The 27,332-nt window shown below is 45.7% G+C and overlaps 1 protein-coding gene and 1 long non-coding RNA gene across 12 annotated transcripts in view; both read right to left on the minus strand.

The window, feature by feature from the left end:
- LOC307205166 overlaps positions 1–4,487 on the minus strand; it is a 246,053-nt gene extending 241,566 nt beyond the window's left edge. The window contains exon 1 of the long non-coding RNA XR_013833933.1: positions 4,268–4,487. This is a non-coding gene — a long non-coding RNA (uncharacterized lncRNA). The remainder of the gene's footprint in view (positions 1–4,267) is intronic.
- HIC2 (HIC ZBTB transcriptional repressor 2) overlaps positions 1–27,332 on the minus strand; it is a 148,454-nt gene that overhangs the window by 105,272 nt on the left and 15,850 nt on the right. The gene's annotated exons all lie outside the window — the stretch shown is intronic.

The following is a 27,332-nucleotide window of genomic DNA, read 5'->3' on the forward strand; positions in this document are numbered from 1 at the left end:
CTGCTCTGGTTCGCCAGAAGCGGCTTAGTCATGCTGGCCACATGACCCGGAAGCTGTACGCCAGCTCCCTCGGCCTATAGAGCGAGATGAGTGCCGCAACCCCAGAGTCCTCCACGACTGGACATAATGGTCAGGGGTCCCTTTACCTTTACCTATAAAAAGGGAGCTGGTGTACAGTCATCTGGCAAGCATGACCAAGCCACTTCTGGCAAACCAGAGCAGCACACGGAAATGCCGTTTACCTTCCCGCCGGAGTGGTACCTATTTATCTACTTGCACTTTGATGAGCTTTCGAACTGCTAGGTGGGCAGGAGCAGGGACCGAGCAACGGGAGCTCACCCCGTCACGAGGACCAAAGTCAGCCCACTGCTTAAAAGGCAAATGGGCAACTAAAGAAAACGTTATCAGACCACAGCATCAGTTTTCATCAGTTTAATAATTACATAACCGAGGTGTGGGGAACCTCTGGCCCTCCAGAAATTGCTGAACTACAACTCCCATCAACCCTGACCACTGGCTATGCTTGCTGGGGATAATGCGAGTTGTAGTTCAGCAAGCTCTTGAGGGACAAAGGTTCCCCCCACACCTGCCCCCCACACCTGGTACAAACAGACAAGAGAGAGAATCAAACTCATATTCAGAACAATAACAAAACCCCAAACTGTAGTGTAAAAGGTCTTGCCTTCTTTTTGCCATCCAAACAAATATCAGCGCACCTTCTCCACCCATAATTTTGAGGCTAGAAATCTTGCTCCTCCGTGTGTGTGATGCAATTTTCCTCAGCGCTCCAAGAACCAGCAAAGATCCCCCTTTTTTGAGAAAAAAGAAAACTTCTCCCCCCCACCACCACTGGCCTGATATCAAGGTACAAGCAAGAAATACAGGGTCCTGGGCAGCCAAGCCACTGGGAATTTTCCTGCCTTGCACAAACAGATGGTTGGGGGGGTGGGAGCTCACACTGCTGTTTTCCTTGTAACTGCTTTGCAATCACTCTTCACGAGGAGATCTACACGAAACCCTCTTCTGTTTTGGGGACCACTAACAGGCTATGAAAGGGACGCAGGTGGCGTAAGGGACGCAGGTGGCGCTGTGGGTTAAAGCCTCAACGCCTAGGACTTGCCGATCGAAAGGTCGGTGGTTCAAATCCCTGCGGCGGGGTGCGCTCCCGCTGCTCGGTCCCAGCGCCTGCCAACCTAGCAGTTCGAAAGCACCTCCGGGTGCAAGTAGATAAATAGGGACCGCTTACCAGCGGGAAGGTAAACAGTGTTTCCGTGTGCAGCTCTGGCTCGCCAGAGCAGCGATGTCACGCTGGCCACGTGACCCGGAAGTGTGTCCGGACAGCGCTGGCCCCTGGCCTCTTAAGTGAGATGGGCGCACAACCCCAGAGTCTGTCAAGACTGGCCCGTATGGGCAGGGGTACCTTTACCTTTACCTTTACCAGGCTATGAAATATAGAGAGACATGCTGAATCCATCTACTTCCCAGTCCTAAACACTTCTGCACATTTTTTACCCATAATTCCATTCCGTTCCTGTATTCTATTGGCAATTCTTTTTAACCCTCTCAAAATGCATGTGCCGATTTGTATTTAAATATGCATTTTCTCACGACACCTGCAGCGGACCCGCATCTGACGCGAAAGTTCGGTTACAAGGGGAACGTGTGCAAGCGAAAATTGTGTATTGCCAAAATCACGTCACCCTGGGAGAAGTCTCGTGGCAAGCCAGTGTTCCTTCTACAGTGGTACCTCTGGATGTGAACGGGATCCGTTCCAGAGCCCCATTTGCATCCTGAGCAGAACGCAACCCGCGTCTGCGCGTGTTGCGATTTGCCGCTTCTGCACATGTGTGTGACGTCATTTTGAGCGTCTGCGCATGCGGCGAAACCCGGAAGTAACCTGTTCCGTTACTTCCGGGTCGCCGTGGAACACAACCTGAAAACGCTCAACCTTGAAGCATATTTAACCCAGTGGGTTAAACCACTGAGCCTAGGACTTGCTGATCAGAAGGTCGGCGGTTCAAATCCCTGCGACGGGGTGAGCTCCCGTTGCTCGGTCCCTGCTCCTGCCAACCTAGCAGTTTGAAAGCACATTAAAGTGCAAGTAGATAAATAGGTACCGCTCCGGCGGGAAGGTAAGCTGCATTTCTGTGCGCAGCTCTGGTTCGCCAGAAGCGGCTTAGTCATGCTGGCCACATGACCCGGAAGCTGTACGCTGGCTCCCTCGGCCAATAAAGCGAGATGAGCGCCGCAGCCCCAGAGTCGGCCATGACTGGACCTAATGGTCAGGGGTCCCTTTACCTTTACAGCAAGAAAACCAATGGGGACTTTTTCGATTAAAAATAAAAAAGATGCAGAACTTAAAGTTGCAGACTAATTGCTCCACTCACAGGAGAAGTCAAAGAGGGGTAAGCAGGCACTATCAGATCTAAAGAGGAGTCAGTTTATCACAGGTCCTTGGTCTCTCTCCCTCTCTGCACTTCTGGCCAACCCAAATCAGAAGCTGAATATTCTGCATGAAACAAAACTGCAGCACATGTGACCAAGGTCATGTTTCCTTATGAAAGGAGCATACCAGCCATAACACAATGAAAAATTTCTCAAAACTGGATGGGTGTAGGAGACAGAAGAACACGCACACAGAGAACATTGCTCACTCGTCCCAAACAATTTTGCATGAAATTCCGAACAGAGATTCTTTCAGAGGGAGCCAGATATTGGCATCAGCCAAATCACTGATGCCCTCTTCACTGACAGAAAAAGAGAGAGCATTTTAAATTGGGGGGAGGGGTGTCTTTTCCCGAAGACAAATGAATGCAAGTCATGAGTGCCGATAGCACCCGTAATCTGCTGACCAACTCCTGGTCTGAGCTACTTAAGGGAGAATGAAGAGCGGCAAACATTGGATAAACCAGAACTTCTACGGCAAAATGCAGTGAAGGCTGGTCCGCCAGATCCAATGCCCCATTAACCTCCGTCTCCCTGAACCCGCCCCCACCTGCCTGCAGTCTTACCTACGGCCAATCAGAGGGTGGCGCAGCCTGTGATTGGCTCTGGCTCCACCTACCAACGGGCTGATTACCATCCACCCTACCAGTTCTAATGGGAATCAGCTACCACAGCTGACCAGGGGTTATACTGGGTCTATACTGGAGAGCCAGTGTGGTGTAGTGGTTAAGAGCGGTAGATTCGTAATCTGGTGAACCGGGTTCGCTTCTCCGCTCCTCCACATGCAGCTACTGGGTAACCTTGGGCTAGTCACACTTCTCTGAAGTCTCTCAGCCCCACTCACCTCACAGAGTGTTTGTTGTGAGGTAGGAAGGAAAAGGAGAACGTTAGCCGCTTTGAGACTCCTTCGGGTAGTGATAAAGCGGGATCCAAACTCTTCTTCTACTCTTCTTCTTCCACAGGTGTGCAGGGTAAGGTCCACAAACTGGTCGTTTACTGAGAGAAGGGTGAAGCAGCACCCCTACAGTGGTACCTCAGGTTTCAGAAGCTTCGGGTTACATACGCTTCAGGTTACAGACTCCGCTAACCCAGAAATAGTGCTTCAGGTTAAGAACTTTGCTTCAGGATGAGAACAGAAATTGTGCTCCGGCGGTGCAGTAGCAGCGGGAGGCCCTATTAGCTAAAGTGGTGCTTCAGGTTAAGAACAGTTTCAGGTTAAGAACAGACCTCTGGAACGAATTAAGTACGCAACCATAGGTACCACTGTATTTTTATTTTCTTTAGCTTGCTTTTTTAGAGAGGTGGTAGGTTCACACATCAGACAGGGGCAACCAAAATGATGAAGGGGTGGGAGCAACTCCTCTAAATGAAAAAAGGTTGCAGCGTTTGGGATTCTTTAGTTTAGAGGAAAGGCAAGTTAAAGAGGTGTCATGAAAGGTGTTTATAAAATTATTCATGGCGTGGAAAAAGTGTGTAAGAGTGAGGGGAAAAGGCAGAGGATAAATAAAATAATAATAATAGAGAAAGTTTTTCTCCCTCTCATAACAGTAGAACTGATGGAAATCCTATGAGTGGGGAAGAAGAGCTGTAAATAAGGGCAATATATTTCGCATATGGAAACCAATGCACCCTTTTTGTTTCAGATAATACACGGGACACAAATTTTCACAGCCCTCTAGAAGCTACGGCGCCTCATTTACCAGAAGTAATGTATTTAGTGTTGATTCTGGTGGTGTATACTCGATTCTGATCAAACTAAGCCTCCTGGAGCACAATATACATCAGGGGGGCTTAGTTTGGTCAGAATCAAGTAGAGATGTACCTTGGAAGTCGAACAGAATCCGTTCCGGAAGTCCATTTGACTTCCAAAACGTTCGGAAACCAAGGCGCAGCTTCTGATTGGCTGCAGGAAGGTCCTGCAGCCAATCGGAAGCCGAGCCAGATGTTCGGGTTCCAAAGAACGTTCACAAACCAGAACACTCACTTCCGGGTTTGCGGCGTTCGGGAGCCAAAACGATCGACTCACAAGGCGTTCCTGAACCAAGTTACAAATTAATTTCAGAATTGGTGCTAAATACATCACTTCTCGTAAGTGAGGCACCACAGCCGTGAAAATTAGAGTCCCGGGTTTTTAGACTTGTCTACCCCATGTACTATCTGAAACCACAAGAGGCGTGATGGTTGCCAGATGCAATCTCCCCCCCCCCCCCAAATTAAGCTGAATGCCGGAAGATTCGGGACAGATAAGAGGATGTACTTCTGCACAGCTAAAACTGTGGAACTCGCTGTTGGAGGAGGCAGTGATGGCCACACACACACGCACACTTGATGGCTTTGAAAGAGGATTGGACAAATTCCTATTTGCCTCTGAATACCAACTGCACTAGGGGTGCGGGTGGCGCTGTGGGTTAAACCACAGAGCCTAGGACTTGCCGATCAGAAGGTCAGCGGTTCGAATCCCCGCGATGGGGTGAGCTCCCGTTGCTCGGTCCCAGCTCCTGCCAACGTGCAAGTGGATAAATAGGTACCGCTCTGGCGGGAAGGTAAACGGCATTTCCATGCGCTGCTTTGGTTCGCCCGAAGCGGCTTAGTCATGCTGGCCACATGACCCGGAAGCTGTATGCCAGCTCCCTCGGCCAGTAAAGCGAGATGAGCGCCGCAACCCCAGAGTCGTCCACGACTGGACCTAATGGTCAGGGGTCCCTTTACCTTTACCAACTGCACTGGGATCCTGCCCGCCCATTGGGACATCCAGTCAGCCACTGTGATGACAGGATGCTTCCTTCCTCCAGGACTGTTTAAGGCCGTTTCTTCTCATCTGAAGGTGACACAGCCTTACCTATAGTAGGGCCACCCACACTTATGCAGTCCCCAAGAAAGAAACATTTGCTGTCAAAAAACACAAAGAAAAGAGGGAGATAGAAGCCTGCCTTATCTTGTCACACAAGATCCCGGGCAGAGAGCCTGCCTGAAGGGAACGCAGGTGGCGCTGTGGGTTAAAGCCTCAGCGCCTAGGGCTTGCCGATCGAAAGGTCGGCGGTTCGAATCCCTGCGGCGGGGTGCGCTCCCGCTGCTCGGTCCCAGCGCCTGCCAACCTAGCAGTTCGAAAGCACCTCCGGGTGCAAGTAGATAAATAGGGACCGCTTACCAGCGGGAAGGTAAACGGCGTTTCCGTGTGCGGCTCTGGCTCGCCAGAGCAGCGATGTCACGCTGGCCACGTGACCCGGAAGTGTCTCCGGACAGCGCTGGCCCCTGGCCTCTTAAGTGAGATGGGCGCACAACCCCAGAGTCTGTCAAGACTGGCCCGTACGGGCAGGGGTACCTTTACCTTTACCTTTATATTTACAGCTTGGTAGTTGTAGCGATAATTCATTCCCCCCTGCCACCCCAAAAAGCTAGGGAAATGCTTGTTACAGCTGCCCTCAACTCATCCACCCCTATATTACCCTAAGCAAATGTCTTTCTTTTATTTCAAAAAGTTTCTGGTTTGAACAACCGCAGGAACAAGGCTCCGAAAGCAGAAAAGGACGCCGTGCGGTACAGTGGTTAGAGTGATGGACTTAAAAGTCTGGGAACTGAAGGCACAAGTTCAAATCCACACTTACCCAGGAAGTTCACTGGCTGGCCTTGTTCTCTCAGCCTAACCTACCTCACAGGGTTGGTTGTGCAAGGATAAAGTGGGGGATACCTAAGCCACTGATCTTCTGGGATTCTCATAAGCATCTGGTGAGCTACTGTGAGAATAGAACACAGGAGCAGAGAGATCTTTGGTCTGATCCAACAGAGTCATGGCTTTCCAGCAAAGAATTCTGGGAGTTGCAGTCTGTTAAGGATGTTGTGATGCAGCGGTTCTCAACCTGTGGGTCCCCAGATGTTGTTGGACTACAGCTCCCATCATCCCTGAGCTCTGGCCTTGCTAGCTATGGGTGATGGGAGTTGTAGTTCAACAACATCTGTGGACCCACAGGTTAAGAAATGCTGCTGTGAGGTGTTTAGAGAGACCCTCTATTCTAGGGTTGCCATATTTCGAACAGGGAAAATCTGGACAGAAAGGTTGTTGAGCTTTTTTGGCAAAATCGAAAAAAAAAAAAAAGACGTTCTGGAGCTAGTTTAATGGAAAATCAGCAAAGGAACAGCACTGCCGTCATGGGCTGCCATCCATCCCTGGGCATTTCGGCCAATTTCTGCCCGGGCACTGCTGCCAATAACAGTGTTCCAGGTACGTCCGTGAAATTATGGATGTATGGCAACCCTGTTTTAACAGTGAACAGTAAACTGATTTCCCTCTCCCACCTCAGTGTCTCTTATCAGTCCTCAGTTTTACGAGAAACAATTAGATTTTAAGAGGCGTGGGGACTAGGCCCGATTCAGGATTGGTGCAAATGGTTTACTGTTAAAAGGCCGCTTGCAACTCTCCTCTTCCTTCAGATATAAAACCTTACAACGTCAACAAAAACCAGATCTCCACGATTAGGAAAGCCCTCACTGCCAAAAACGTTAACACACAAGTACATACACAAAACTGCGGAAACAAACAGGTGTAATAAAAAGGGTTTCAATAGCAACATCGCATGAGAGCGACACAACAGGAGAGGAAAACGAATGGCCCATACCAATAAGTTACGCCTTAGCATCTGGACAGGTCCTGTGAATTTTGCAAGAGCTCTGATCCAGCAGAAGTAGGCTCTGAATTACTTCCGTCACTCTCCAACTCACAGACGGGGATGGAACTAGGATACTCGCCTCCATGGGCGCAGCCAGGATTTTTGTTAGTGAGATCAGGACACTGACCTGCCATCATCCTCTGTCTAGAGGATTCGGAACGAAATGTCTCAATAACAGTGGTTTTAAATTACTTTCTTTTGAACCCTCAGCGCTCGGAAAAATCTGTCAAACCTTCAGCCATTTGAAAACTAGGAAGCCAACTAAAAATTACAAAGGACGTGCCTTTTTTTACCTTCTTCTTTTAAAAAAAAAAAAAAAATCTGAACCAAAACAAGTGTTCTTAGATTTGTGCTGAAAACCTTTTCAACGCTTCCTTCTCTAATTCCTCCTTTTTTTCCAGTGGGTTTTTCTGTCAAATATTCTTCTAATTTTGAATTTTACTTAAGTACTTCTATTTATTTACTGGGTTTGGGGAGGGCAGCTGCCACCCCTTCCTCCCTGGCTACACCCATGCTCTCCTCCACAGCCCCCCCCCCCCAATCACATTTCGAACTCCAAACTCCTAACAGCAGTGCTTTTCTTCTAGGAAAAAAAGGTACTCACCACGAAGCTGTGACAGTCAGTGCCACACCTTTAACAAGCCTACCTATGTGATGCTGTTTTCCGTGGGGCGACCACGTTTTAAATAGTTGCATATGGTTGTGACTGGCAGGAGGTGCAAGTCTGAAACACCTAGGTTGGTCTAAGGCAGGGATGGGGAGGGAAAAGTTTTCCCTCCTAGGAGGAAAATGTTCTTCAACCTTGGCTCAAGGACTGCACTGCCCTAAAGAGAGCCAGGAAAACTTTAAACACACTCAAAGTATCTCACCCTCTTTGTCGTCTTTAGTTTCACAAAAGGGACCCGCCGGACTGAAACTATACGGACCACTGCCTCATAAAAACGCACAGGCAAGGGACAGGAGAGGGGTTGTTATATCAGTATTTCTCAAGCTTGGGTCTCCAGCTGTTGTTGGACTACAACTCCCATCGTCCCTAGCTAGCAGGACCAGTGGTCAGGGATGATGGGAGTTGTAGTGTAGCAACAGCCGGAGGTGCGAGTTTGAGAAACACCAGAGTTAAATGAATCTGAAGCTACGCAGCGAAAAAGGAAGTCCAAACTAACCCAACCACCAAGGAAAGTCTTTATAGATTAAGTAAAGCATATCTCCCGCTCCTGCAGTTATGACGAGAGATTTGGCAGACACACACGCCGGAGGAGTCTCCATGTCTGATTTGGAGAATCTGTTAGGGGAGCTGTTTACTGAGTAAGCGCAGCAGTTTGGGCCAGGCGGGGTCATTTATTTCCTGCAAACCATGGAAACGGTTAAGATGTAAGAGATCCCCAAAAGTTAAACCCCAAAAGTTAAAGCCAGTGCATTTGCACTGGTGGGAATGGGAGGGATTTGGGTTGACTTGGCTGGTGTTTAAGCAAAACTGCTGATCTTGAAGGGGGGGATTGGTTAAAAAAAGAAAGAAATCAATTATACACACAAACAAAAATCAATTGATCAGTGGGACACTTCTGAGGCCGTATTTGGAGGACTGAACTGAAAGAGTACTAAATGAACATGAAAGGAGCCCTGATTATACATACACTCATCCATAGGAATCTGATAGACGATATTGCAATGTGTATGTGTTTGTACACACATACACACAGATGTATCTCCCTATGTCCTAAGTAACTAGGGCACAAGGAACTTGGGATCCCCCCCCCCCCAAAAAAGAGTAAATAAGTGTACAGCACAACAACTGAGTACGGACATATTGCCCAATTATGTGGACTGCAGGATTTTTACAATATATTTTAATTTTATTTATTGGACGGTATGCATCAAAAAGGGACGCGGGTTGCTCGGTCCCTGCTCCTACCAAGCTAGCAGTTCGAAAGCACGTCAAAGTGCAAGTAGATAAATAGGTACCACTCCGGCAGGAAGGTAAATGGCATTTCCGTGTGCTGCTCTGGTTCGCCAGAAGTGGCTTAGTCATGCTGGCGCACCGGCTCCCTTGGCCAGTAAAGCGAGATGAGCGCCGCAACCCCAGAGTCGGTCATGACTGGACCTAATGGTCGGGGGTCCCTTTACCTTTACCTTTTATGCATCAAAAACATCAATCTTTTAGTACCCATGCTTTGGAACTGACTGCACTCTTTTGGGTGCTTGTTTAAGCCAGCCTACCCAGAAACGTAGAATGATGATATATGTTTCAGCTTATTGTTGATTTTTGAATGTTTAAAATAGTTTTTGAACTATTTTAGTTTCTACTGATAATTTCATTGTTTTATTCTTTTTGTAAACCGCTTTGAGGCATTTACAATCCAGCAGTCTATACATTTTATAAAACAACAATAATATATTTTTGTATTTTTTCCAAAGAGGGCTAAAGGGACTCCTCCTTGCAAACAGTAAACAGGCATACTGAATCAGCAGCTATGGAATAAATACATTCCCTTCCCTCCACTTTCTCTCCAGCTCTTGTGCACCAAATTTTAAATTCCAAAACCCGTGCAGCTTCATATACACCACTGGTTCTCAAAGGAGGCAGTGAGATTACTATGACGCAAGGGGGGCAGCAAAAGATGTAAATGACTACCAGACTTTGAAAAAGCTGGTCTCACTGTATGAAATTCATCAATTTTGTTGAGCTAAATAAATGAAATAAGAAGACAGCCCTAGAACTCAGATGTGCTAGCATTCAGAAATGCACTCCCTACTCTCATTTACCCATCTGAAATTGGTTCAGTCCAGGAATGGCTATACCATGGGTAGGCAAACTAAAGCCTCGAGGGCCGGATCCGGCCCAATGGCCTTCTCAATCCGGCCCGCGGACGGTCCAGGAACCAGCATGTATTTACGTGAGTAGAATGTGTGCTTTTATTTAAAATGCATCTCTGGGTTATTTGTGGGGCACAGGAATTCGTTCATTTTCCCCCCAAAATATAGTCCGGCCCCCCACAAGGTCTAAGGGACAGTGGACCGGCCCCCTGCTGAAAAAGTTTGCTGACCCCTGGGCTACACCATTCACAAATTCCATTCTCTACACCCTTGAAATAAATAAATAAAATAAAAAAATTATCCAGTAGCACCTTCTTCAGATACGAAGAAGTGTGCATGCACACGAAAGCTTTTACCCAAAACAAACTTAGTTGGTCTCTAAGGTGCTATAGGAGAATTTTTTAATTTTTTCGACTGCATCAGACCAACACGGCTACCTACCTACACCCTCTCAGGACCTTTGAGGCTTCTTACTTAGAATTATACAAATGAACGGTTGGACGACTTCCAATCGGCCATTATGTCCAACCTTTTTGTCCTGAAGCTGATTCATCTTCTACGCAACGAATCCCAGACAGACACATGTCTAACCTTGTCTTGAAGGCATCCAAAGAATGAGATTCCACAACCCGCCATAAGCAGCCTGGAGACTTTGAACCATATTTGACGCAAATTCACATTGCTGTGTTTCTAAAAACCATTGCTCCTTTCCCCGCTCTTAAGAAAAAAGGATTGGGGGGCAGGAATCTCCTTCTAGCTCTGAAAACAGATTTGCCCATTTAATTTTCCCCCACCCTCCCCCAGTTCCGACAAACCCAGTGCCTTGATCCCTTATGTAATCTCAACATTACTAACAGAGAGGAATTTCATCTTTATTTTCCTTATTTATATATCACCTTCCCTCCCAAAAGGAGCCCAGGATGGCACACAATACAAGCAATAAAAACAAGCAAGACATATATTAAAATAAAAATCTAAAATCAATTCCAGTACAGATGCAGTTCTTTGCAAAATTCCAATAGGAACGGGCCTAATCTGTATCTTCCACACTTATGTGTAACTCAACTTCAGTTATCCACAGGCTCAAGAACCTACAATTGGAAGCAGGCGAAATAAACTGCTTATTTATTTATTTAGACACAAACCTTTTGGCCCGTAAACCAACTTGCAAATACGTTGAAGTTAAGTTTCAACTGGTTTCGTTGTCATGCTTTACCTGCCTTGTACTTAAATCTCGAATTTTAATTGCCCTTTTATTGTGTTTTATTGTATTTGCAATTATTGACGCAACGGCACCTTGGGCACCACTTGGTGGAAAAGCAAAGAACACATTTTGACAAATGAAATAGTTCTGAGGGAGAAAATTCGGTTTTTAAAAAAAAAGGATTTAAATATGAATTTTCAAGTGAAGTTTTTAAATAATAATAAAAACTCACAGCTTAATGAGGAAAAGAGATGGAACAGGCTCAACGGTGCTCCATCCCTTTCACGGTCATAGTAATTCATAACCAGCCAACACAGGGATTACGGCTAGTAATCACATATTCCTCCTCTCTTTATGCCTTCCTCTGTTTCCCTTCTGCCACAGTTTTGATGGCCTCCTTGAGACAGAAGCACCCTTTCAGGTTGCATACACACCATGGAATTAAAGCATGTCTCCCTCCCCCTGCACAAAAAATATATATATGGGGTGGGGGGGGGTTGTTAAGGGTGCTGAGAATTGTAGCGCTTTGAGGGGTAAAGTATGCTCTCAGAATCCTTTGGTGAAGCCACGTGCGTTAAATGTGCTCTTAATCTTCTTTACAGTCATTAACATAGATGGTGGAAGAAGTTGGTGAGGCTCATATGACAAGAAAACGAGCCTTTATAGTGTCGTCGGCCCAGTCCTGTGGAACACCCTGCCACTAGAGATTCAGCGGGCTATTCTGCCAGGCCTATGCAGGCAATTATTTCACTGCACTTAGTTCAACCGCTTGACTATAAAAGAAACAAGCAAACCCCAAGCGTTTTGTAAACAGAGACAAAGGGGGCTGGACTTGAGGAACCTTGGATCCCTTCTATGATAACACTGTCAATAAAAAAATTAACAAAAAAATGTTCAAAAAGTTCAAACAGTAGACTAAAAAGCAGATTATAACTCCCATTAACTTATTAAACAAGGAATCTTCCCTCAATTGTAAATAGATGTCTGATTTTAACTTCTAATATGGTTTTTCATTATATGGCTTTATGTACTTTTGTTGTAAATAGCTTTTTTAAAAAAAATGTAACAGCAGCATATGAATATTTTTATGAATATTAAACGTAAATAACAAACAACATTGCATGCAAACACATGATTAATTAAAAAGCTAGGGGGTGTTCAGTTTACACCAGTTTTGTTTGATCAGGTATACAGTGGTACCTCGCAAGACGAATGCCTCGTAAGACGAAAAACTCGCAAGACGAAAGAGTTTTTCGTTTTTTGAGTTGCTTCGCAAGACGAATTTTCCTATGGTCTTGCTTCGCAAGACGAAAACGTCTTGCAAGTTTGTTTCCTTTGTCTTGCAAGTTTGTTTCCTTTTTCTTAAAACCGTGCATTCAGGGGGTGCAGTTGCGACTTGACTTCGAGGAGCAACTCATAGCACACGGTGTGGTAGCCTTTTTTGAGGTTTTTGAAGACTTTGGTGATTTTTGAAGCTTTTCCAAAATCCGTGTTTCGCAAGACGAAAAAATCGCAAGACGAAAAAACTCGCAGAACGAAGTAATTTCGTCTTGCAAGGTACCACTGTACTCAGCATCCCTGAGAGGTTTTGCTTTTCCCAAACAACAGATGGAAGAATTTGGGCTGCGCTGAGAACTTCCACCCCAGCCGTTCGTTCCTGCCACTCTACGCTTTTGTTTCCTCACTCTTTCATCAACACAAATCCCTTATTTTGGCACAGCGAGCCAAGAAATCTCTCGGTTGCCCTTGTTCTTAGAAAGCAAACAAGCATTGCTAAATCTGGAACTGATGCATCACACTCCTCTAAAACTTGCAAAAATGTACAAAGGCAGATCGCCAATATGTTGGAGATGTAAAAAAGATACAGTGGTGCCCCGCAAGACGAAAAACCCGCTAGACGAAAGGGTTTTCCATTTTTCGAGGCGCTTCGCAAGACGAATTTCCCTATGGGCTTGCTTCGCAAGACGAAAATGTCTTGCAAGTTTTCCCGACTTTTTTCCCCCTTTCCCCCCCTTTTTCTAAGCCGCTAAGCCGCTTATCCGCTAAGCCGCTAATGGGCTTGCTTTGCAAGACGAAAAAACCGCTAGACGAAGAGACTCGCGGAAGGGATTCTTTTCCTCTTGCGAGGCGCCACTGTACAGGATCATATTTCCATATGTGGTGGAACTGCGAAGTTATCCGTGAATTTTGGAACAACATTTATAGTGAATTTAAAAAACTATTCAAACTTACATTTCTAAAAAGACCAGAAATTTTTCTATTAGGTATATTACCAATGGAAATAAAATAATAATAATGTAAGACCACTGTTTATGTATGCAATTACGGCAGCCAGAATAATAGTGGCAAGAAATTGGAAGAATGAAATCTTACCAACGATTACAGAGTGGCAAACTCTTATGACAGAATACCTGCAACTAGCAAAATTGACTGGAAAAATCAGAGGAGCGTCAAACCAGAAGGTATATAGGGAATGAAAAATATTTAAAGAATACTTAAAAATGTACTATACGAACAATAAGATACTTGCAGAAATAGAGTGATACTGGTAACCAAGAATTACATAAAATATAATAGTGGAATACACACACACACACACACACACACACACACAAAATAATATGAATCTGTGCAAGGAATATAGATAATATAAGTAGCGGAAGGTATATCTCTTAATCTGCCATGTGAGTGTAATATATTGTATTTGTTTATGTTTGTTTCTTTGTCTTTTCTTATTTCATTGTTTCTATTCATTTGTATCGTTTTCTGTTTTATATGTTATGTAACTCGTGTATATTTGTCTATGTGAAAATTAATAAAAAAAGAAGCTGGAACTGCGAAGAGGTGAGCTTGTTTCATGTGCTGCTGAGTCAGCAGAGAGGCAGGTGGAAAATGGATATTCCTGGGCCCATTCATACCTCAGCTTCATGGGGATTGTGAAGCCCCTTGTCCCTCGTTCTTCTCCAGCTCCTGCTCTCCCACCCTTTTATGCTTTTAAAACCCAAACAGGGGAGATACATCAATTGCATACTTTCCCTGGCATAAAGTATTAAAGCGTCATGTCAACCAAGGCGTGGGACTCAATGACTACAATCTCTCCCCTAAATCTATACAGTGGTACCTTGCTGCTCAAACACCTTGGTTCCCAAACACCAAAAACCCGGGAGTAAATGTTTCCAAACGTTTTTCGGAAGCCGAACCTTTGATGCGGCTGTCGGCTATGGTTTCCAGGTCATCTGCACCAATCAAAAGCTGCGCCTTGGTTTTCAAACATTTCGGAATTCAAACAAACTTCCAGAACAGATTACATTTGGCGCTTTTGTTTTTGCTATTTATTTTGCGTTTTTGTTTTTGAGGCATTTTTGGTTAATTTGTTTTTGTGACTGTGTGGAACCCAGTTCAGCTACTAATTGATTGATTGACTGCGGAAATGGATAAAAGCCCTCCATCCAAACAATGACTATCAGTACAGGTAAGAAGAAAAAAATATTTTTATTTTTATCATCTACAATACTGTCTTATTTATAGTACAGTACATTGATTATTGCTTTCATTTTATGGATCAATGGTCTCGTTAGTAAAATTCATGTTAAAATGCTGTTTCAGGGGTTGTTTTTAAAAGTCTGGAACGGATTACAGTGGTACCTCTGGTTACGTACTTAATTAGTTCCGGAAGTCTGTTCTTAACCTGAAACTGTTCTTAACTGTTCTTTTTTACTGAATTCTGATTTTATATTTTTAACTGATTTTTGTTTTTATTGTGCTGTGGTTTTTGTACACCACTTAGAGACCACTGCAGTTAAAGATAAAGGGACCCCTGACCACTAGGTCCAGTCGTGGCCAACTCTGGGGTTGCGGTGCTCATCTTGCTTTACTGGCTGAGGGAGCCAGCGTACAGCTTCTGAGTCATGTGGCCAGCATGATTAAGCCGCTTCGGGCGAACCAGAGCAGCACACGGAAACACCGTTTACCTTCCCGCCGGAGCGGTACCTATTTATCTACTTGCACTGGCGTGCTTTCGAACTGCTAGGTTGGCAGGGACCGAGCAACGGGAGTTCACCCCATTGTGGGGATTCAAACCGCCGACCTTCTGATTGGCAAGTCCTAGGCTCTGTGGTTTAACCCACAGCACCACCTGCGTCCAGTGTTGCAGTTAAGCAGTGTATAAATAATAATTGATAACAGCATCTGGTGGGTTGAGGAAGCCTGGAGAACAAAACTAGGTCTGGTGATCAAGGAGTCCGATTAGCTATGAAGAAGCTTCTCCCTGGGTTCCGCCCCTGGACTGCAGTTAGCGTGGAGGTGTGTTCCACGACTATAAAGCTGTTACCACAACTCTTTGCCACTGCCAAGTTGTAGCTGCAATAACAATGATAAAATATTTGCAGACTCTGCGTTTTTTTTGAAGAACTTGGCACCTAGAGAGCTTTGCATGTCAAAGGAAGAGACGAATACACCTGCTTGTTGAGCTTTTCTGTTTTCGTCAGACCTGAATACCAGTGATGTGTGTTTTCTGGACCTTTGGGGATTGGATTCCACCAGCCCTAAAATGACTGGGATCTCTTTTAATGTTTATAAGAGGTAGCTGAAACTCATACTGGTACGGTGCTTTTGTTTTTGTTTTTTAAAAGAAGTCAAAATTATTTGAATAATGTATTTGCTTAGGGGAGGAAGAAAGTGAACATACTCCACAATACAATCAAAAGTACATTTACTTTGAATCTGGTGGAGCTTGCTTCTTATTAAGTGCAGACGGGAGACGGTGGTTGGGCAAGGTGAGTATCTGATTTCCACAGTCTCAACTGCTGCATAGCACCAACTTGTGTGGTGCCCATGCCACTTATAAACTTGGACCACTAATAAACGCCATCTCCAACTCCTTGAAAGATTCCATCAACGGTGTCTCCAAAAGATTTTACACATCACTTGGGGAAGGCAGGCGAACTAATGCCAGTGTACTGGAAGAAGCAAAGATCACCAGTGTCAAAGCAATGACTTTTCAACATCAACCTTGTTGGACTGGTCATGTTGCGCCAATGCCTGATTACAGTGGTACTTCGCAAGACGAATGCCTCATAAGACGAAAAACTCGCAAGACGAAAGAGTTTTTCGTTTTTTGAGTTGCTTCGCAAGACGGATTTCCCTATGGGCTTGCTTTGCAAGACAGAAACGTCTTGCAAGTTTGTTTCCTTTGTTTTGCAAGTTTGTTTCCTTTTTCTTGAAACCGTGCATTCAGGGGGTGCAGTTGCGACTTGACTCTCATAGCACACGGTGTGGTAGCCTTTTTTGAGGTTTTTGAAGACTTTGGTATTTTTGAAGCTTTTCCAAAATCCGTGCTTCGCAAGACGAAAAAAATCGCAAGACGAAAAAACTCGCAGAACGAATTAATTTCATCTTGCGAGGTACCACTGTATTGTCTTCCAAAGCAACTACTCTATTCCGAATTTAACAATGGAAAGCGTAAAGCTGGTGGACAACAAAAGAGTTCTAAAGACTCCCTGAAGGCAAATCTTTGAAAATGTAGTATAAACACCGACATCTGGGAAACACTGGCCTGCGAGCGCTCCAGTTGGAGAACAACCTTTACCAAAAGTGTTGTGGACTTTGGAGATGCTCGAACTCAAAACGAAAGGTAGAAACTTGCTAAGAGGAAGGCATGCTTGGCAAATCCAAACTGTGATCAACTCCAGCCTGGAAACCAACGTCCCCACTGTGGAAGGACGTGTGGATCCAGAATTGGCCTCCACAGTCACTTATGGACTAGCTGCTAAAACCGTGTTCATGGAAGACAATCCTACTCAACTATGAGTGATTGCCAAAGAAGAAGCCCATGCCACTTCTTAATAGTTTGTAGGACGCAGGAGGAAAGCAGACTGCTTTTGTATGATGGTTCTTCAAAAATACATAAACCATTGTCTTCCTCCTATGTCTATATCAGGGAGGCTAACCTTTTGCCCTCCAGATGGTTGTGGACTTCAAATCCCATCAGCACCAACCAGCATGGCCAATGACTGGGAATGATGGTATCTGTAGTCCAGGAACATCTGGTGGGACACAGGTCAACTATGGATGCTCTCCTTAGCTGACAATCAATTGGGTGTTTTTTGATGCTGAAATACTTATTACAGTGGTACCTTGGTTCTCAAACTTAATCTGTTCCGGAAGTCCGTTCCAAAACCAAAGCGTTCCAAAACCAATAGAAAGCAATGCAAAACGGATTACAGTGGAACCTCGGGTTACATACGCTTCAGGTTACATACGCTTCAGGTTACAGACTCTGCTAACCCAGAAATATTACCTCGGGTTAAGAACTTTGCTTCAGGATGAGAACAGAAATCGTGCTGCGGCGCAGCAGCAGCAGCAGGAGGAGGCCCCATTAGCTAAAGTGGTGCTTCAGGTTAAGAACAGTTTCACGTTAAGTACGGACCTCCGGAACGAATTAAGTACTTAACCCGAGGTACCACTGTAAAGAGGAGTTTTTGTTCAGATTTTTAAAAAGGATTGATGCAGCTACGAGATGATAGACCTCCAGAACGAATTAAATTCTTAACCCGAGCTACCACTGTAGTTTTATTCTGGATTGAGTTACAGTGGTACCTTGGTTCTCAAACTTAATCCACACCGGGAGTCCGTTCGACTCCCAAAACAGTTCGAAAACCAAGGTGCGGCTTCCGATTGGCTGCAGGAGCTTCCTGCACTCAATTGGAAGCTGCGTAAGACATTCGACTTCCGGAAAACGTTTGCAAAGCGGAACACTTGCTTCCAGGTTTGCGGCGTTCAGGAGCCGTTTTGTTCAAGAATTAAGCCGTTCATGAACCAAGGTACCACTGTATTTGATGTTTAAATGTGTTGTAAACTGCTTTGTGTTGTAAACACTGCTGGTTTTCCCAGTAGTGATGTATGGAAGTGAGAGCTGGACCATAAAGAAGGCTGATCGCCGAAGAATTGGTGCTTTTGAATTATGGTGCTGGAGGAGACTCTCAAGAGTCCCATGGACTGCAAGAAGATCAAACGTATCCATTCTTAAGGAAATTAGCCCTGAGTGCTCCCTGGAAGGACAGATCCTGAAGCTGAGGCTCCAATACTTTGGCCACCTCATGAGAAGAGAAGACTCCCTGGAAAAGACCCTGATGTTGGGAAAGATGGAGGGCACAAGGAGAAGGGGACGACAGAGGACGAGATGGTTGGACAGTGTTCTCAAAGCTACCAGCATGAGTTTGACCAAGCTGCGGGAGGCAGTGGAAGACAGGAGTGCCTGGCGTGCTCTGGTCCAGGAGTTCACGAAGAGTCGGACACGACTAAGCGACTAAACAACAACAACAAACTGCTTTGAGATTTGTTTTCTAAAATACAAAGTGTTACAGAAATGGAATGAAGAGGAATTTCCAGGGGGGTTGAGAATGGTGCCTAAACATTCCATTGTGGCAGCCCAGGTTTAAGGTGCCATTTGGCGATTAGATGATATATCTGAGTTTCTAACACTACCTGCAAGGCAGCCGAGGTTTAGGATCAGAGTTATGAGGCCCATCTGCCCCTCACTTCCCTCTTCAGCACATGCAGAAACCACCTTCTTGACCGTTGAACTCACTATTGGTCTGGTCCACTCAATCCACCATCGGCTACCCTCACCTGGTTGAGCCTGCCAGTCAAAGCCATTCCCGGGGTGTGGCCACCGTCACATGTTTACAGCTTGTAGGAACCACAGGTGAGATCTGAGTGCAGGGTGGGAACCAAAGGTGGGCAAACTGCCCCAGAAGGAGCACCACGGGACCCCCACCAAAGGAACTGCTCCACCCACACACCAGACTGAAATCAATGGACAAGACCAACTGAGGTCTGTCAATTTCAGTGGCTGTACTTCAAATTATACTTAGTTGGATACAACCCCAAATCAGCAAGCAGCAGCCTGAATATATAAGCCAAAACAGTGCCCTCTAAATGTTGCTAAAGCCCAACTCACATCAGCTCTAGCCATAGCTGTCAACCGTCCCTTATTTGGCGGGAAACTCCCTTATCCCAGCGCCATGTCCCGCTGCTGTTCCTTATTGATGATATCCCATAAATTTCCCGAGTTTCAAAGGAAGCAGCTCCTCTCCCTCCCTCCCTGCTGGCCAGGGAGGAGGGAGGCTTCAACTGTGTTGCTTGGCTGCTTTGCTCACCCAAAAAGGAATCTAAGAACGACTAGGGGGTGGAGCTAGCATGCCTTGTGCCGATCAAATCGGCCGCGTTGCCTGGGGACTCGCCTTTGCTCAGCACTTCCCAGAGGAGAGGTGACGGTGGTTTTCCTTGCTGCATCCCCTTTGCCGGGTTGCTGCGCTGTGGGAACCACCGTTTGAGGCTTCGTTTGGCTGCTGGCTGGGCTTTCTGCCTTTGGCTTGGAGGGGCTCAGAAGTTGAACATACCTGTGCTCAGAATCAGATGGATACGTCATCGACGGCCCACTCACCCTTGCCGGGAAAAAGGTCTGTCTGGAGCGGGGGCACATGGTGGATGAACGGAAATCCTTTATTTTGGCTGCTGATCCCTTATTTTCGAGACTGCTGGTCCCTTATTTTCAAATCTGTAAGTTGACAGCTATGGCTCTAGCAAGCATGGCCAGGGGTCAGAGATTCTGGATTTTGCTGCCCAAACAACATCTGGCGGGCACCATGTTGATTACTCCAAACTAGTACCAAGACTGGCTCAACAAGCTCCCAGATAGGAAGCATGAAACACTTTTGGGAGCGTTGCTTTGAACGCAAACCAAATGAATGAGGCCTTGCAAGGGAGCAGATCTCAGAAGGAGTTTTTGCCTGCCTTCTCTCAGCCTCTTTCCTCATGCACAACCTATGGTGGGGTCCAGTATTCAGCCACAATTGTGCATGCAGGTTGAGCAAAAGGAGCCATTCCTCTCCCCCGGTTGCATTAACTGATCGGTCACACGGCCTCCGGAAGCCACGTCATTAACTTCCGTGGGCCAATGTTTACATCTCTGCACACGTAAAACAGGGATGACAGGATGGACAACTGCCTGCAGGTGTTTACAAAGCACATTGATGTTTTATTTCGACAGCTTCCTAAGACTCCCAGTGGTGCTTACGTTCTCAAGGGAACCTACCTATCCAATATAACTGAGGCTGCAAACATGGCACCTGTGTCTGCATATGCATCTCCACAGAGGAACTTACTCTGGACCAGGTTAAAGGTGGTCGTCCAAACATCTACAGTAGTACCTCAGGTTACAGACGCTTCAGGTTTGCAGACTCCACTAACCCAGAAATAGTACCTCGGGTTAAGAACTTTGCTTCAGGATGAGAACAGAAATCCGGGCTCCAGCGGCGCAGCAGCAGCAGGAGGCCCCATTAGCTAAAGTGGTGCTTCAGGTTAAGAACAGTGTCAGATTAAGAACGGACCTCCAGAACGAATTAAGTTCTTAACCCGAGGTACCGCTGTATCTGCCCCTCGAGACTCAGCCCTGGCCATGCCCTGGCTTAGTCAATTTATTTAGTAAAAAAATAAACCCAGCTTTTATTATCACACTTCTCCCAAGTGCTTAAAAGTACTCTACGTATTACCGTATTTTTTCACTCTATAAGACTCACTTTTTCCCTCTTAAAAAGTAAAGGGAAATGTGTGTGCGTCTTATGGAGCGAACGCCGGCTGCCCGGCTATCCCAGAAGCCAGAATCCCAGAAGGGCTGCGCAGTGCTCCCTCTAGGTGTTCTAGCTTTGCGTGAAGCCTCTGCAAGGCATGGGGAGACTTCATGCCCGTGCCCTGCGGACGCTTTGCGCGGCTATCTGTGGCTTTTGCTCTGTCCTTTCCCCCACCTCCCGCAAAAGCCAGGGATAGCCACGCTCCCTTTAAAGAGCGTGCTGCTCTTGTGGGAGGTGGGGGAAGGGACAGAGCCACGCGTTCTGCTCAGCGCTCCCTTTAAAAAAAAATTTTTTTCTTGCATTCCCCCTCTAAAAACTAGGTGTGCCTTATGGTGCAAAAAATACGGTATTTAATATACTTTTTGTCCGAAGAGTTGACATTTGACTGCACAGAAGGTCTATCAGCAATTAACTTTGGGTCTTCAGGACCTGCCCAAATAGTATGTGGTAACCAACGGCACGAAAAACCTACCAAGCTCTTGTCGAATCTGCTTACGGGTCATGAACAAGCACCACAATCTACACGTTTCAAATCTTCCACACCAAACCACCTGCTTTCACTCGACCTATTGCAAACCCTTTTACACCAAAATGTCGCTCTCATTCTCTCTCTGTTTTAGCTCTGCAACCTTGAAGCAGTCTTCTTCAACCTTGAGTCCCCAGATGTGGACGGACTACAGCTCCCATCATCCTCAACCACTGGGGCTAAGATGGCTGTGGATAGTGGGGATTGTAGTCCATCCACATCTGGGGAGCCGAGATTGAAGAAACACTGCCTTTAAAACAACAAACGTCACGTGACAGGGAGACTTCGAGCTTCACGCACACCCATGAAAAACATCTTGGAATTTAAAGACCAAGAACTCATAACACGGAAAATGACAAACAAAAACCAGACCCCCAAAGGAGACTTTCCACATGAGATCAAGCAAAGGGACGGAAAGGCATGGACCTTGCAGTGGGTTTTGCTAAAAGAATCAATTCTTTACACAAGGCATAATTTAACCTGTGCAAACTCACGGAGAAGGATGTTATTACGATGGCTGCTGGCCATTTTTAGAAGATCAGATAATTACATGGAGAGTTTCAAGGGTCCACCACTGGCCCGTGAGAGCCGTCGTACAAGAAGCTTAGTTTTAAACTCCTTCAGTCACGAACCTCAGTGGGTGGCTTGTTCAAACAGCTGTCATCTCCACAACAGTGCCTGTGCAGAAGGGAGTCTAAGGACGGTCTGCAAGAAAACCCAAGTATTTGGAACAGGGTGGGGAGGAAGAAGTGGTGTACCACACAAATGCAGCCACCCAACCTCTTTATCTGGTCCATGGAAATTTCCCCACCCTCATCGGCCCTGCACTGCACCTTCCTTGAGTCTTTTTGCCTGGCTAGAATGTGTGCCTTGGAACTCAAGAGAGGTAGGTGAATGTAGTCTCCATCCTGGAAGAATTGGATTTTTTAGTCGACACTGTGGCTGGGGAACCAAGATCACCTCAGTTTGGAAACAGGAACGCAGGAAGCTGCCTCATACAGAGTCATCTAGCTCAGTCGAGTGGTACCCCGGGTTACAGACGCTTCAGGTTACAGACTCCGCTAACCCAGAAATAGTACCTCAGGTTAAGAACTTTGCTTCAGAATGAGAAGAGAAACTGCACGGCGGCAGCGCGAGGCCCCATTAGCTAAAGTGGTGCCTCAGGTTAAGAACAGTTTCAGGTTAAGAACGGACCTCCAGAACGAATTAAGTTCTTAACCTGAGGTACCACTGTACAGCATTTGAAATTTGCCAGGAGCATTTTATACCTGGCTATCAACCACTTGCGACTAAGTGAAGATGTCTGGGTGCCAAGATGGCACCTGACGCCTCCACCATCTGGCAGTACATGCCTGGGGATCACTGGATCTGGGCTGTTTTCACATATTAATTGTTGTAGCTTGTATTCGTCACTTACTTCACCCCACTGCTCTGCTCACAGCTGTGAAAAATATTCTTACATTATGAATGGTCCATGACACCGTTAAGAAATAGACGTTGGGACAGGCCAATGGACTGTCCCTGGATCAAGAGACTTTTCTTCTTCAAGTTCTCAAAGCTCTTAACCCAGCTCAAGGTTGTCATCTGAACTAGCCAGATCTGAGAAACAATCACACTCAGCCCATCATTTGAAAAATAAGACTTTGGAGCTCTCTTGCCCCAAAATGGCAGCTAGACACCCCATTTTGGCGACTGTAACTTTGGTTTTAGGAGCCATTTGGCCCCTAGTTTATATATCCGAGTTACTAACACTGGTGGGACCTAAGCAAAATGAAGAATAACAGGGGGAAAACCAACTCTGGGTAGGTGTACTTTGCATTAGCTAAAGCTTCTGAACAGTCTTCAAGGGCAGACCCTCGTGGAACACATGGCAGTACAGTGGTACGTCAGGTTACATATGCTTCAGGTTACAGACTCCGCTAACCCAGAAATAGTGCTTCAGGTTAAGAACTTAGCTCCAGGAGGAGAACAGAAATCGTGCTCCGGCAGCATGGCAGCAGCGGGAGACCCCATTAACTAAAGTGGTGCTTCAGGTTAAGAACAGTTTCAGGTTAAGTATGGACCTCCAGAACGAATTAAGTACTTAACCTGAGGTACCACTGTAATCCAGACGGGAGATTGCCGGAGCGTAAGTGACAAGACAGTGCTTGCACAGGAGAAGATCCACTGCCAGTGAACCATCTTGGCCTCTAGAATTGCATGCTGCGGACTTCCGGGTTAGCGCGATCGGATTAATGGCGGATTCCCTCCGAGCTCCGGAGGGAATCGGCTCTGCTGGAGACGGGTCTTACCGCGCCGGCGACGCGGGGACCCTTAGAAACCGCAGGCGCGGAAGCCTGCGGACTTGGTGACTCGGCGGGCACCTTAAGCGCCCCCCCGACCCACGAAGAGCCTTTTTAAAGGCTACGGAGAGGGTACGGGGAGCGGCGTGGTGCTGAGAGTAGACCGCTACTTCAGTGGAGCGTAGCCGCGAGCCATGGCCGGAGAGCGCTGACTTTTTCCCTAAAATTCGGACCGGAAAACAAACAACCCGTGAGTAAAATGGAATCTGGACCTTAAAATTCATACCTTTGAATCTGGTACAATCGGGGGGGGGGGTGCTAAAGGGAAGTCCGCACCCCCCCTACTTACAAACGATCTAAAGCAAGGATTGGAGAACTAAGGTGGAGAGTTTTGCTTTTGGTGTTAGATAAAAAATACCTCCACGAATTTGACAGAAGAATTTTTTGTGCTGGAGAGAAAGTGAGGAATTTTGGAGGTTTTTGTGTAAACCCCCCCCCCCGAACCCGGGAGTGTTTTGTGCGCAAGCCAGAGGAAAAAGAATACGGAGTTTGACAGCTGTCAAAGAAGCTGTCAAACGGGTGGTTAAAGCTAAGAACTTTGTTACTTAATAACTCTCCGAATTAAAAGTGTTGCATTTGAATTGAGGTGACTGAAAACAATGTAGCTATAAACAACAAAGTTACGAATTGTTGGAAAAGGACTATTAAGCAATTGGAATCCCCCTAGGGGGAACAAGAGACATTACAATGGCTGCAGAGGGAAAACTACTGGCAGAGATAGAAAAAATGTTTTTTCTCGTGGGAATCTTGCAAGAGCAGAGCACAGCTATGAACAAAGAACTTATGACCTTGAATTCTAAAACAAACAACTCTGCTGAATGCATAAAGGACTTGATTAACAAGAAATCTGCAGCTGAACCAGAAGAGATACCTTTGGAATCTGTGGAGAGGAAAGAAGGAGTGGAAAAACTTCAGGAAAATACCAACCAGAAGCTTAGAGTGTCAGGAAATAAGGAAGAAGATCTTTGGATTACAAATCTGCGAAAGATGAAAAAGATGAAGGAGGAAGTCCCTGGAGTACTTGGAATACCGGAATTTAAAAGAATAAAGAAATATGAACGGGACTTCCTCTTTGAGTATGGGAGATCAGCTGATCTCTTGCAGCAACTACTTTCAAGCTCTTTGGATGGAAGAAATCTTGGTGTGACTGCGATTGAACTCCTTCGAGATTGGAGAACCAACAAGAAGGGTTACCAACAAAATCGACGGAGAGAGACTGACAGAGACTTGAAGGCCTCAGATGTGAGGAATCCGGGCTAGGAACTGTTTTTGTGGACATAAGGGATGGAAACCGGGGTAGGGAGGGAGGGGAGAACAGAATCTTAAAATTTAATGATTTTTGTATTTGGCTATTATGATATATAATTAATTAAAATATAAAGGGAGAAATTCGTGGGAGGGAAATTAGGTCGACCTTAGGAAAAAGTTTTAAGGCTCATAAGAGAATTGGATAAGTTAAATGTGGATAAGTAAAAAGAGTTAAGTTTTTTCTTAAAAAAAATAATATAATATGTTAAAGATGAGAGATAAGAACCTGCTGAATTAATTATTGAAATTGGGATGTATGAAGAGGGGGTGGGGGGGGAGTCAAGGAAAGGGGGTAAAGAAAGTAAGAGTATGAAATTATATATGTTTTGTTTTTGTTTTTGTTATAAAAAGTGAAAACCTAATAAAAAAAATTTATAAAAAAAAAAAGAATTGCATGCTGCAATCTTGCTCCTTTAGGATGACGCATACAGAACCGGTTTAAACGCAAGAATGAAGCTGGAGGGTTAAGTCCTCAGGGGAACAACCTCATCCCCTTTGACAAACATATCCATGCACTTCCAAGCACCTCCACAAGTCAGAAGTGCTTGTGGCAGGCATGAGGGATGTTTTCCCCTGAGAGTTCCCTGGATCCAGTTGGCAGAAACAGCAGGCCGCAATTTGCTGCCAATGCGATTTTGACCTGGAGCAAACGGAAGTTCCTTTTCCAGGAATTTCTGAAGCTGTTGAGTCACATTGGATCTTGGCAACGGACCACGTAACCCAACCGGGAGGAGGTTTGGGGGGAGAACATAAACAAGGAACAAATAGGACACACCCCACAAAGGTTCAAAAAAGGGGCAGATGCCAGAGGCGGCCATTTCCAGGAAAAGTGGGAAGCCTATATTAGTCTTTCCCAAAAGATCGAGCCAGAGGGCAATAGAGTTTTAACTATGGGAAGTCATTATTACAATGCAAAAAAGTCAGAGGAATCTTATTTCCAGGGAATGTTCAATTCACAAGTCTGTTTCATCTCATAACCGCATCAATCCTCCTTTTTAAAAATCTGAACAAAAACTCCTATTTACAGTGGTACCTCAGGTTAAGTACTTAATTCGTTCCGGAGGTCCGTACTTAACCTGAAACTGTTCTTAACCTGAAGCACCACTTTAGCTAATGGGGCCTCCTGCTGCCGCCAGAGCACGATTTCTGTTCTCATCCTGAAGCAAAGTTCTTAACCTGAAGCACTATTTCTGGGTAAGCGGAGTCTGTAACCTGAAGCGTATGTAACCCGAGGTACTACTGTATTTGGTTTTTATTTAAAGGATTTATACCCTTTCAGCAAAACATGGCTTTAAATGCCTGGGTGTCTTTCAAAGGATGGGTTTCCAAAACAGATTGTTATCATAAAATGTGTGTGAGAGGAGGGGTTAAGTTGAGAACATCACCACAAAATTTGGAGAAGCATGATGTCAAGAGCAGTGGTCTCCAAACATCCCACCACCACCACAGACCACTTGAACATTTAGGAAGGACTCTGCAAACCACTTTTCTGCTTGTTGTAAGGTGCAATTGTCAGGTGCTGTGCTAGATCCTGTGGGATTTTGAATTGCATTTTTACCGATGTGCTGCAGGCCATCTGAATGAAATCTGTGGACCACTGGCAACCCACCAACCACAGTTGGGGAATCCCCAGTCTAGAGCTGTTCTCTTCAACCTTGGATACCCGGATTTGGACAGACTACAACTCCCATCATCCTTGACCACTGGGGCTAAGTTGGCTGTGGATGATGGCAATTGTAGTCCACCCACATTTGAGGACTCAAGGTTGAAGAAGGCAGCAGGTTGACTTCACCCCCAGAGGAGCACTCCATTGTCTAGAGGCTTCAGTTACATACCCGTCCCCCCGCCAGGATGAAACAAATGAGGTATTATCTATTCTACAATAAGTAATTTGCAAATCTGCCTTAAGTCTATAGTAACCTGTATTACGTCTCTCCCCAGAACCATTCTGGAGATTCCCCCCCCCCCGCCCTGGTGGTATCCCAGAATGCACTGCTCAGTTTATCAAAATGGCAGCCAACCTCCTTGGTGCTGTTTTCCAGTTCCGTAAACCTAACAACGGACACCCTGAAGAACGGTCCAGTCAACAGCCTTTCCTTGCACTCATAGGAACATAGGAAACTGTCTTATACAGAGATGGCCCATATGACTCAGTACTGCCCACACTGACCGGCAGCATTCTGCCAAAATTTCAGACAGGGTCATCTCCTGGCTCCACCTGGAAAAGCCAGGGATTAAAACAGGGACCTTCTGCTACTCTGGGCTCTTAAGGAAAGGAAGGGAGAGGTATAAATTCAATAAAATAATAACAATAAATATTTTTACATGCAAAGCAGATGCTCTACAATCAAGTCACGGCCCTTCCTATGCTCCCCACGTAAAATTCATTCACAAAAC

This window comes from Podarcis cretensis (genome assembly GCF_951804945.1).
Source record: "Podarcis cretensis genome assembly, chromosome: 16".
NCBI lineage: Eukaryota > Metazoa > Chordata > Lepidosauria > Squamata > Lacertidae > Podarcis > Podarcis cretensis.